The 12,844-nt window shown below is 34.9% G+C and overlaps 1 pseudogene across 1 annotated transcript; it reads right to left on the reverse strand.

Moving 5' to 3' along the window:
- Window positions 1-584: 584 nt before the first annotated feature.
- On the reverse strand, window positions 585-12,220 carry LOC147392968 (putative protein phosphatase 2C 59; annotated as a pseudogene). The gene is made up of 9 exons (XR_015182257.1): window positions 12,064-12,220; window positions 11,465-11,688; window positions 6,101-6,228; window positions 5,881-5,979; window positions 5,641-5,799; window positions 3,340-3,426; window positions 3,127-3,218; window positions 1,174-1,248; window positions 585-815 (listed from the first exon to the last, which is right to left on the reverse strand). The product of XR_015182257.1 is annotated as a putative protein phosphatase 2C 59 (transcript).
- Window positions 12,221-12,844: the final 624 nt, after the last annotated feature.

Here is a 12,844-nt window from a genome sequence, read left to right on the forward strand (position 1 = left end):
GATGGTTTTAACCAACTTTTTAAGTTGGTCAATCATTAATCATTCAGTCTGGTCCAGTATTTTATAATTCAAGCACATTATGGGTTATGGTTTCACCGCTACCACACTTGGATCCGGCCGATTCAGAGCACTCACTTCAACACGTAAATGATCCATAAGTTAGATTTGTCTACAAACAACAACACGAATACAAGGACTTTCACAAAGGGTGGTGGGGCAGCAACCATTCACCAAAGTAATTGTCAGCGATGGATGTCAGACAACTAAAACAAAAGTTACAATTATTTGAAATAAAAGAGAGAAAACTATAAGACAATCAGAAGAAAAGAAGGCTGTAGTGGTTTACGAACATCAACGAATGCAACAGTAACAAATACTATCAACCATAGTGCACAAAGAAAGAAAAGTTTAACATCCAAACGAGATTAGAGGTTCACAAAACACCCTTTCGCCACTTCCAAGTACACAACCTCAGGGAAGCTCTTTCCTTCTTCTTTTCCTTTTCAAACATCTAAGTTTCAATTTTAGTGTGGTTTTCCTATAACTAGCTTTGCGCAAGTAAATTTGTTTCTCTTTCATCTCAACTATATGGATGGAGTGAGAGAACAAGAGAGCAAACCCAAGCACGGAGCTAGCAAAAGATGCTTGACGCTTGCTTACTCAGAGCTGCTACGAGATGAAGCCCCTTGGTTAGCCAAGAAACGGACAACAACACAAGTAATGTTATCTGCACTGCCTCTCTGATATGCTTCCTGCATAAGCCTCTTGGCTGCCTGCTCTGGATCCTCAATGGATTTGATCATGGAAACTGCCTCCTGACATATTTCAGAAAACAAAGTGGAATGGAATTCGGGTTTTGCTGTTAAAAAAAAAAGATTGTGCGACCATGCCGTGTGTCCTCAAGGCTATGTTGTGTGTGCGGCACACCTATGAATCAGTCCAGACTGTTCGATGATTAATGCAACATTTCAAAAAAAGGTTCTCGGTACATTAATTGATCTTAGTATTATCCAGTATTGTGAGTTTCAGGTTCAGGCTACTGCTCATTCAAGCAGAGACCAACAGCCTGAACAGTTTGGACCAATTCATACATGTGCCATGTGTCAGATATAGCATGAATGGCTAAAAACGATTTCCTTTTTTTTATGAAGATGTGTTGGGAGAAAATAAAACCTCATTTGTGACAACATCCCAGAGTCCATCGCTAGCAAGGATAAGAAATTCAAGAGAGCTGTCAATCACTTCTTCCTGTAATTTGAATAGCAATTTGAATCAGAAGTTGTAGTGTAGAAATGAACAACAAAAAGGAGAACAGAAATGATAACTCAAAAGCCACCAATTGTTTAAGGCACATAACCTTCCATGTAAACAAGGGTTTCATCAAGTACGGCTAGGGAGAGACTTTGTCTAGCCACAACAGGGCTGTTTATGGGCCTGGAAAGGTCCATCATGGATCTGGCTTGGGCTCGCTAAGCCTGTTTTGTTATAGGACAGGGCCAAGCCTGCTTGGGTTTGATTTTAAGGACCGTAGAAATACCGGGCCCCACCCACTTATGTGTGTAGTTCAAAACACAATAAGCACTATCATCTATTCATTTTCTTGTCTTCTTTCAGGATTTTAAATTTTAAAATTGGGAAGGGGGTATTGATCAAAAAAAAAAATGGGAAGGGGGTAAGGTAACAATCACATTTTGGGGTCAAATTTGTACTTTCACTCTTCAATGAAGACTACATAGAGATTAAATTTCTATCCATTTCACTTTCTCTACTTTGTGTCAAGAAAAAATGTCCAAATCTACAAAACAAAGCAAACAATTAGCCACCCTCACGTCTCTACCCAACCACTCCCTCTCAGTTCCGTACCCACCACAATCACGGCCCATAAATTGGCCCAAATACAGTCAGTCTTCAACATGAGAATCTTTCCTATGATCCGGATCGGACCGACAAAGAGACGAGCTAGGCTTCAACTAGGATTTTAGGCCCAATTTATACAGGCATGCTTACTGACAAGCTTGGCAACTATACAGATGAATGTGACAATGTCAGTTACAATAAGTTGGGGCTCAAGAAAAAGGAGAGTAAGGCCATAAATGATGTGGATTGAGGTAGTATGAAATGATACGAAGACACATGCCTTGAGAGATATGACTCTAGAAAGAGTTCAATGGAAAAATAGAATTCACGTTGCCGACCCCAATATCTGGGATAAGATAATGATTAATAATCATGAGCATTTCATTTTAACCATCTAAGATGGCCAAGATCACAACTCAGGACATGGAGGTCTTAAGTTCAAATCCCACCTTAGGGCCCACCCTTAAGGATTTATCCCAGAAATTACCTGGTGCGTGTGGGGAGAGGGGACTGTGAGGCCCAGATACCTTGGTTCAAAAAAAAAAAAAAAATTAAGAGTAATTCATTTTAGAAGGATAAAATAGTTTAGGTGATGTTCATTGCTTAGATTCTGGTGCGTGTGGGGGGAGGGGACTGCAAGTGTCCCAAGGATTTGTAGGGTGCTCTAAGCAGCCCGGATACCTCGGTTCAAAAAAAAAAAAAGTAATTCATTTTAGAAGGATAAAATAGATTAGGTGATGTTTATTAGTTAGAAGAGGTCTGAATGGTTTTCTCTTTCCTCGGTTTAGTTTACCTACATAATTCCTGTATCATTCTAATTAATTTTATGGGTCTTGTTAATGTGTGCCCTAAGGGCACACGTTAAAGTGCAATAAATACACTTTGGGAATTGGATTTTGTACCGAAAATACCCTTAAAAAAACTATTTTTTACTAAAATGCCCTCAGATTCCAATTTCCAAAGTGTATTTATTGCACTTTAACATGTGCCCTTAGGGCACACGTTAACAAAACCCTAATTTTATTATGTTTATCCACCCTCTACATAAACATTAAATACTTACTATTCATCCAAGTTTTATCTACTCTCCTAAAATTGCTACTCAGTTTGTGTGTTGCACCTAAGTAATACATAGGACATAATAATGGACAAGCATATCTAAATTTTACATGGATAAGCATACAGTTTGATTGAAGAACAGGTAAGTCAAATGGTATCATTTCTGAGATTTTTTTTTTTTTTTGGCAAGCTCATTACTGAGATTCAGACCTGAATTTCTGGATCTGCAACAACATATTGCTTCAAGAGCCTATCACCAAATGCACGAGATACAGCAAGGACACCACCCACTCTCCAAGTGCCTGAGCAAAACAAAATTTTATGCTTCTTTTAACAAGGATTTAGAAGAAAAAAAAAACATAATAAAACACAAAAACCTATAAAATGACTGCTACAAAAGCTAATTTGAAATTGTGCTCTTACCAGCCCACATCACAAACCCCCCAGCATCCTCAATCCGTCGCCGCTCGTCAGTTTGGTCTGGCTTATGATCACGCGAAACAGCTATAGCTGCAGGAAGTTACCAGGCACTTTACATGGAAGCAAGTAAACAATGTAACAAGCAACTAATCCTTTAAAACCTGTCTATTCTTATAGCCATATATATTGTTGGAAAAGCCAACATTAGAACCACCACCACCAATACCAGGATTAATTTTCCCAAACAAGACAATTTCAGACTTGGAACAGAAAAACATGGTCTGAGATCAATATCAGTTTATGATAATCCAACCTTGTAAGTAATATGCAATTAGCAATGACAAAATAGGATTCACGTTTCTGACCACAGTGATTGGAATAATTCCTCTGCAGCTATGCAATTTCAACCATAATGGTCCATCATTATCCCTGATGCAACTTATTTTTGACTTTTTTTTATTTTCTAAATTCCTAATTATGTAAGGCACCAAAGTGTATCAAACTTTTTCTATTGTATATGTATTGTCTGACACATAACATGATTTCTCATGATTTTAGTTTCCTAATATGCACAACAAGACCAAATCTCAAACTTGATCTTAAAAAAATCCTAGAGATAAAGTTCTTTCAAGGGCACCCTAACTGTCCACTTTTCTTGTTTTTCTTTACCATGTCAAGTTCACACACAAAATATTAGAAAGACGTGAAAGTTGTAAAGAACCATTATTTTTTGGTAGTCATTACAATTTGAAATGGTTCAGTCCTCAGCAGATTGTGAAATGACCCAAAAAATTAAAAAATAAAATCCAATAAAACTTCAACTAAAATATGCTCAAGCTTATTAGTTCCTAAGGCATAAAATAGGATAAAGTTCACAGAACAGGACAACACATGCAACGGTACAACCAATGTCTGTACACCCATACTGAGCATCACACTTGACTGATAATGCTACAAGAAGCTAAAATGTTGATGCAATACACATCAAAATATGTAAAAGAAGTGCATCATGATGCATGTATGATCCAATGATAGTATCACCAACATAGAAAATCAAATACATTATGAGATGTGCCTACAAATGGATAGAAGTCATGGAATAACGAAACTTCAATGACAGTGATGTATGCATTAGAACTACCATTTCTAAATGATCTTTTTAGGAAAAATCACAATTCACATTGTCGATATTTTTTACAAGAGAAATTCATAAAGAAATTTTATCCTTGTTTTTTTGGGCTTTATGTGGAAAAGATATGGAAATTAAATAATAATAAAAAAGACTCAAACACCCTTATTATGGGATCAGACAAGATTGATCTAGAACTAATCTGATAAGTTATTAGATTGAATTCTTATTGAAACCCAAATCATTGATCTTGAGCCTAATCAGGTTGGAATGGATCAAATTTCTGGTTTGATTTGGTCCATAACCACATAATAGTCCAAGTTTTTTAGAGAAAATAAAACCTCCATCGTCTTTGTGAAGAATTGAAGTTTTTGTCATTTTCTGAAGATAGCAAAATACTAGAGATTTTAAGAGACAATTGAACTCCACCATTTTGCTAGAACTGGAGCTTTTGTTTGTTTCTGGTCTCTAAGGCAATATCTTGACATCAAAAAAAGATAGAGGTATTGAGACAGAGATCAAAAGCCATCTGATCCACAAGTTGCTATCAGATATAATAAAAGGAGTTGGGTAATTAGTATTTAAATTAGAGAAGTTTGTTTGGTCATTTCCCATTGTTGTTGGTATCATTCGAGATTCTATGAAGTTTAGAGGTTTCCATCATAGTCTTAACTCTTAACTATAGTAAGATTCAGTTATGAGATTTATGTTTGCTCTGAGATCAAGTTATCACATAACCACCAGGACCAGAGGTGAAGGCTTGATCCTATACTTCAACTTCCTTGTCCTCAAAACCCTGGACAACCTATATTTCCTCCTCCTGACCCACACTGGTTTATTTTCATTTTAGGTCTCACTTGTAATGTTTTCTTCGCGGGCTGTTATGAAATCCTCCCTCATGCAAGCCTCCCTCATAGTACACTTTGGCTGTTTAGCCTTTTGGCAACACATGAAAAAAATCTCCGAAGTGCATGGTGCAATGATATCCTTATGTGAAACGTGGGGCTTGTTATTTGATTTGTGTGATATCTATAAACCCTATCAGCAAGTTCTCTTCACATTAAGTTGAATTTTCAATTTTATGTTGCCTTCATCCTAACTTTTGAGCATAAGATGAAACTACATCAGGTGTGGAAAAACTTTCCAACAGTTTAAAAAACTTTGCCAAGGCTTACCATTTCCACCCCTGCAGATAACAGCTCTGGAGTCCCCAACATTTGCAACTAGCAAACGATCACCAACAAGAATGGCAGTCGAAGCTGTTGAGCCAGCATCCCTGTTCTGACTATTTTCTGACTTGAGAAATTCCGAGTCTGTGTGGTTGTATGCATCAGCTGCAGAAATAAGGAAGTTTAAACAGCTGTATGTGAAACAAAAATTACACAATTATACTGATGAGCTAAAAAGACGAGCACCTATTGCAGACTTGGTATCAGAGATAAACTTCGGATGGCTGATCAAATTACTGAAGAGATTTTGTTTAACATATTCTGCGGCTCGAGCACCCCCATGACCTGAAACAGCGACAAGTTTAGCAAACATGCAGCAGTTTATATATTTGCATAATAACAAAGGCATGTCTTGGTAACAAATTTAAAAAATAAATAAATAAATAAAAAGAACAAGGCTACCTACCATCGAAGACTCCAAACAGGCCAACTATCTCTCCATCAATGCCATCAATTCGGGTCTCATAGAAATCTTCCATTGAAGACCTTTTCCCTGGGGAACTTGCATATCCATAGCTAAATTGTCCATTCTGACTGTTGCCAAGAAACAGGTTCCTAATTAGTATTGGAGACATTCATGCATGCATCTCATGTAATGCTATACATAAAGCAACAAAAACTCTAGCGAGTACTCTGAGACCAGCTAAATTTACAAGAGAAAATAACATGTATTTAGATTGAGAATGTGTAATATTTTTGCACTGAACATGACTAAATCTCCACTCATGCAATTCACCATATAACCAGGAAAGTTTAAGATATCTAAAGCACATAAATGTATCATCAAAATATCCACATCATCGACTCTCCTGTCATGCACCCCATTAACTACTATTAGAGTCTATAAAAGTTGTAGTAGAATTAAGCATATGCCATTCAGTCAAGACTCGAGACCCTAGAAAAAATATTCCAACTCACATACTTGTGGAAAGAGAGGAACAAAAGGTCTTTGATCACCAAAAGAATCCCCTTGAAGTTGTGACTATGGATATCAAATCCTTTTGTATCATTGGTCCTTCTATTCTAAAGGAGTTAATGCAAACAAAACCGATGATAAGAATTACTACAATTTTATTTCGCCAATGGCGAAATCTTCCCAGTCGAGGAGAATTGATGGAGACATTAAATATTGAAGAGTAGATTTTAATTTTAATTCAGATTTCTGTTTTGGGGCTTTATTTTCATTTTTTTTTTTTTTTTTGCTTATTTTATTATTTTATTGGCCATGGTCTTAGTATAATATTTAGGGGCAGTTTGGTAACTTTAGGGTGTGTTTTATTTAAGTTTATTAGAGTTGAAAATTTAGGAGAGAGAGCGTCACAAAAATTAGGTATTTTAATTTTATTAGGACCCTTGGTTGATTTTCTTTGTTAATAGATATATTAGAGTTTATTTACAGAGAATGAATGGAATAAACAAGAAATTTCTATTTTTCTTCAAATATTTGTGCATTCAACATGGTTGATGCCATAGAAATCATTGGGGTGATTCCAAGGTAAATATCATTTTTTTCTTTCTTTTATTTTTTTTCCTATCCTCTATATCTTCTTTAATCCATCTTTTCTATTTTATTTATTAATTATTATTTGTGAGAGATCAAGAAACCTTTAATCATTTCACGAAACCAATCCATAAACGAAGTTTTCCCTAATTCTTGATTCTTGAAATCTCTTCCTTGATTCTTGATTCTTGAATCTTGAAATCCCTTTCTTGATTCTTGATTCTTGAAACCTTTAATCATTTCCTTACCTTACAAACCTATAACCCTTAACCCAATCCCCAATCAAATTTTCATAAATCCCTTATTTTGCCTAGATCAAATTCCATTTTCTTATCTCCCATCATCGTCCTGCATCAGGAATTCAAAGGATACGGATTTGAAGAATTCATCCTTTGATGGAGGTAATTGATAGGCCCTAGATTGTTTATTTTCTAGGTTGATTGAGTTTCACCCACTATTTACTCAAGCTCTAGGGATCTTCCAAATTGCTAGACTGTTTTCTTCTCTGGGTAAAGTTCTGACGTACGCTCAAGTTATTCTAAATGGAATAACAAGAACGTAGTAAATAAACAACCAAAGAGAACAAATGAAGGGGTTCAAATGAAACAACAATGCTATAAAATAAAAAAAGTTAAGATATTACCCAAGATAAATTGAAGGAATAAGAACAAACTTCTACTAAATTCCTCAATTCAAAGAAAAATCTCTAAAGCTTACAATATTCGTAAATACATAAACTCATTTGATTCCAAAAACATACACCAGCCCTCTTACTTTTATAGGCAAAGCTACATAAAGAGCAACACTTTCCCACCAAAACTATGCACAAACCAATGCATGAGAAATTGCTAAAACAAACTACTCCCAAAGCATGGGGACTCACTCTTATTCAAAGATACACTCTTCCAATCCAAATAACCCACCTACCATTGCAACTAACCTTCCACCAAAATAAGTATTTGTTACTTATCCCTATTATGACCTTTCCCATTATGCCTACACTTAGCATGGTAAAATGCTAAAGTAACTCTCTTTGATAAGGTGTGGGTCATCCTCACTTCTTGTAGGCAAGAGACTGCAACAAGTTCTCTTCTTATTCAATAAATTTGATTTTACCAATCAAAAGAGAGAGAGAGAGAGAACACATTTCATACAAAGGGTATTCAAAATCGAGTTTTTCATTCCGCAAGGCAATTAAATCTATGAATTTGGAAATAATTTCATATTCATTAACCCAAAGTGTGGCAAAGAAACTGTCTCATAAAAAGCTTCTACAGTAATTAAGATATAGTAGGCCTTCAATGTTTGACAGTTAATACCAAAACATGGTACAACCACGTGCCACCCAGAAGTTACGCTTGCCAAATCTTGAAAAATTAAACCATGGCTTTGGCAGGATATTTTAAACAACATCTTAAAATAACTGTAATCATATATTCCCTAACGTAATTATAATTATTATAAATATAACTAAAATAAAGATTTTAATACACTTGTTCATGCTCTGAAATGTACAATATCTATGGCTAAGAACATGTACAGACTTGGTGTTATATATCCCACATAAGGAAGCTTAATATAGTGGAGGGTACAATTGTTGTATGGATAATTCAAGAAGAACAGCCTCCACAGCTGTTGCACCCAAATCAGCGGAGCGCTCAAACCCCACAAGGCGCAGTATGTAAATGTGTCTCCTTAAGAAGTTCCATGTTATAGCAAGGACTCCTCAGAAATGGTGAAGTATCAGATTCCGATACTCCAAAAAATCTAATTCAACACTTTTGACCATGTTCGCTTTCTTTATTGCAAGATAATCAATTAATGTTTATCAGAGATTATAAGTTCTACTCTTTCCAACTAAAATTTTAGTTGTAGGAAATACAACATAAAATCTATGTACTCACCTATCCATGGATACATGATATATGTCAGAATATATCCCATCACATAATCTTTATTATCTTTATTATTGAAAAAATAAGAAATTATTTTAAACATAATGTTGACAACACAAATAATATTTTTGGGAGATTTTTCAAATCCGACATGCCATATCTACATTGAACTCTGACACCCCCACCCATATGCATGCAACAATGCTTTCCTTCCAAGAATTGCATGCTAGACCTCTATTCATGAATGCTAGTTGGAAATTGCAACTCAAGTCCTGTAGAAAATAATGCAGTGAAACCATGTAGAACCTTGTGTGGCTCTTCTCAACTACATTCATCAAAGTCTCATAAATCATTACCATCTCATACTTACAAACTTACATGTTAATGTTGATATGTTAATAAAACTTAATATACTAATTAACCGGAATAGTGCCCAAAAAAAGCAGGTATACGCTCTTCTAGTATTATCACTAGTTAGCTTTCACACTTTCGAATATAAAAAAATTGATTCAAGCACAAATGGTGTCAACATGACCATGCCCACGTCTAGTCAACAAGAATGAGTCGGACCATTCCCCTAGTTTCCTTGCATCTTACACATATATGGACAGAGTTGCAGAACAACATCACCCAAATTGTGTCGTGTCAATATGATATATGAATAGTTTCTTTCTAATAGACTTCACGTCGTGAAACTAATAACCACACGCAGCTGCGCAGGATAATTATTGCTCCTAGAAATCTGTATCACAGACCCAAGGAAAGAGATTTCCATTATGATTGACCGTGATAGGGATTGGTGAGTTAGGGCAAGGCTTGGACCCTGGGACTTCTTATTATGGACGTTCCATATATGTCTTGATTCTATACATCACTATGGTATTGCATGAGCACCACTTTGAGGTGAGAACTTCAAGTGATGCATCTTAAAATAAATCCTTTTTTTTTTATTCCTTCTTGTTTTCTATTGAAGATTAATTTTCATTCTTCTTTTTTTTTTCCTTTTAATTATCAGCACAAAGATAACATATCTGTAATTCATAAACAATTCTATCTTTTCCACATTTTCTTTTCATCATAAATCGCCTTCTCTATTTTTAATTTTGGAAGCAATGAAATACACATTTTTTTTAATATTTTTTTAGACTATGAATTTCCATGTTAGACACATGCTGACAAACTTTTCAAACAAATCTTAATTTGTTCCAATTAACAAGCTATTATTTATACATAGTTTCATGATTGTAATGTGTAACCACTTAGTTAAATATATTTTTATATGTTATAAACCTAATATGAACTAATACATTTTAAGCTATAATTTGAGATATTATGTGCAATTAATGAACCCACTACTGAATCTAATGACTTAAAGTAAAAGTTGTTATTAAGGTAGGTCATTCCAAAACATAAAATGTACTTGCTACAATTGAAACAGAAAAGAAATGATCAAAATTATTCGTGCAAAAAATAGTACAGGTGTGTCAGTGCATCAGTTTGTGAGGGTTAGTAAGCTTGACACTTAAATCAGCAAACAACACTTACACACTTGCCCTCTTTGCTAGATAGATTTTAGGTTAACTTATTATAATTAGAAATTGCATGATGTTCCATTTGTCACTATTAGTTAAGGACTTGATGCAAATTTCTTTTCTATTCTAATTGATCATTATTGGAACCAAATTAATAATTTTCCTATAGTAACAACTTTGACTTTTTCTAATTTCCAATTAATTTTTTTTTTTGTTGTTGCTACACTTAATGAACTGATTAGCACGAGGTTTTTACACCGAACACTTAACAACACTTTGACTCTTTGCACCTAATTCATGCTGCCAACGTAGCACTGCCACGGCAATTCGCTAATCCATGGCATTTGAACAACGCTAACGCATGCAATTTACTTTCTGGTCACTTTTCAATATGATTCAAACATTATATAGTGTTGGATAAAAACTGTCGGAATCTGCTACCTACCTTAATAATTATTTTAATTTTCTTCCCCACAACAACAGCGTAGACATTTGTCCATAATGACAATTTTTGTCTATGAATAGATTTCCTCCTACAGTCGAATCTTCAAGTAAAATTCAAACAATATGCATTCAAATAAATTATATCTACAAAGAAAATTGGGGGAATCCAATTCAAAATAAGACTAATCTCCACTAAATTGAACATGCATTTATCTCAAAACCAAATCAAATTCCTATAATGCATGGATGGCTCCATAAAACTAAGATCTGCACTAGCGAATCATTATTCATAAAACAAATGAGAATAAACAGAACATCAACAAGAACTAATCGTCACGTGAAATATAGAAATAATTTAATTGCATCCAAAATAACAATTTTGCAGAAAATTGATTCACCTGAGACCACCACCGCTCACAGGGGAATCCTCAACATGATTTCCACTGCTAGAAAAAACTGAATTCAAATATCCCATGATCGCGATTAACCAAACTACCCTGAAGAAAGAAATTGTTCTTAGCTCCAGATTACAGAAAAAGAAAGTATTTCTATTCGCGCATGAGATTGAAAGCCAGAGATCCTGATAATTGCTGCATCACGCCCAATTTCTGAACCTAAGTACCTGCGAAATTAACACAAATTCTGAACTTTAAAAACAAATTTAAACTTAAAAATAAAAAACCGACGCAATTGATCTAATCACTGGTGCAAGACCAGAAATTCGAAATATAATAACAATAATAAACAAATTCAAACTAACAAATGATGAAGATTTATCAAATTCAAATCATGAACTTTAACAAATTAAACTCTGGTGCAAAAATAGAACAAAAATCAAGAAATTCAATAAGAAATCAAGGTAAGATCTAGTAATTCAACATGCATGAACAGTTTACTCGACATCAAGTATTCAAATCAAGAAAATGAGACTTCAAAAGAGAATAAATCAAGAAATCTAAAAAACACACACACACACGCACAGAGAGAGAGAGAGTACCTGAAAGAGAAGAGGAGCGACGGAGAAATGCCATGAGAGAGAGAAAGAGAGAAAGAGAGAGAGAGAGAGAGGTAACTTAAAGGAGAAAAGGACGAACAAAGAGAGAGAGAGAGGTTTCGTTTTGGTTTGGTTAGAAACAGAAAGCAAAGGAGCGATGTTGAAAAAACCCAGAAAAAGAGGGGTGTCTTTCTGTTTCTTTAGTACCTAAAAACAAGGGGTCTACCGTCTACGTGTCTCTAATGCCTTTGCCAGCTTTCGAGACCCGGTCAAGCCGACAATATAACCGTGAAGTCGTCATCTCTGCCCTCCACGCGTCCTTCATGCAACCTCGAAGTGGGACCCCTCATCCCAACAATAAAGTTGACCTTAATTAGTCATTAATACCATGTGATCTGTGGAAGAATTTTTTTTAAATATCAATCAAACATAATATTGGGTAGGGAGTTTTTGAGACATGAATAATTTATCTATCTCAATCACATTTTTCATATTTCTTTTTCAACATTTATTTGTTATGAACTATATAGTTTTTTTGAGTTTTGACTTGTTTGATCTCCTTGCATGGCTTTCAAAATTAGGTGAGTGTTTGGGAGATCCCACTTTTGGCACCTAGAAGTGTTTTAGGATTTTAAATTTTGGTTTGGTATCCATTGGGCTTTCTGTTTTATGTTAAACCCAAAAAATTAATATGGGTCAACAACTAAAAGTTTTGTTTGGTACTATAGTTAATTGATTACTAGGAATCACATACGCAAAAGTTGAGCAAATTAACGTTCAATAA

The sequence above is a fragment of the Akebia trifoliata genome, chromosome 10 (assembly GCF_017979445.1).
Source record: "Akebia trifoliata isolate Shusen 1 chromosome 10, ASM1797944v1, whole genome shotgun sequence".
NCBI classification, from domain to species: Eukaryota; Viridiplantae; Streptophyta; class Magnoliopsida; order Ranunculales; family Lardizabalaceae; genus Akebia; species Akebia trifoliata.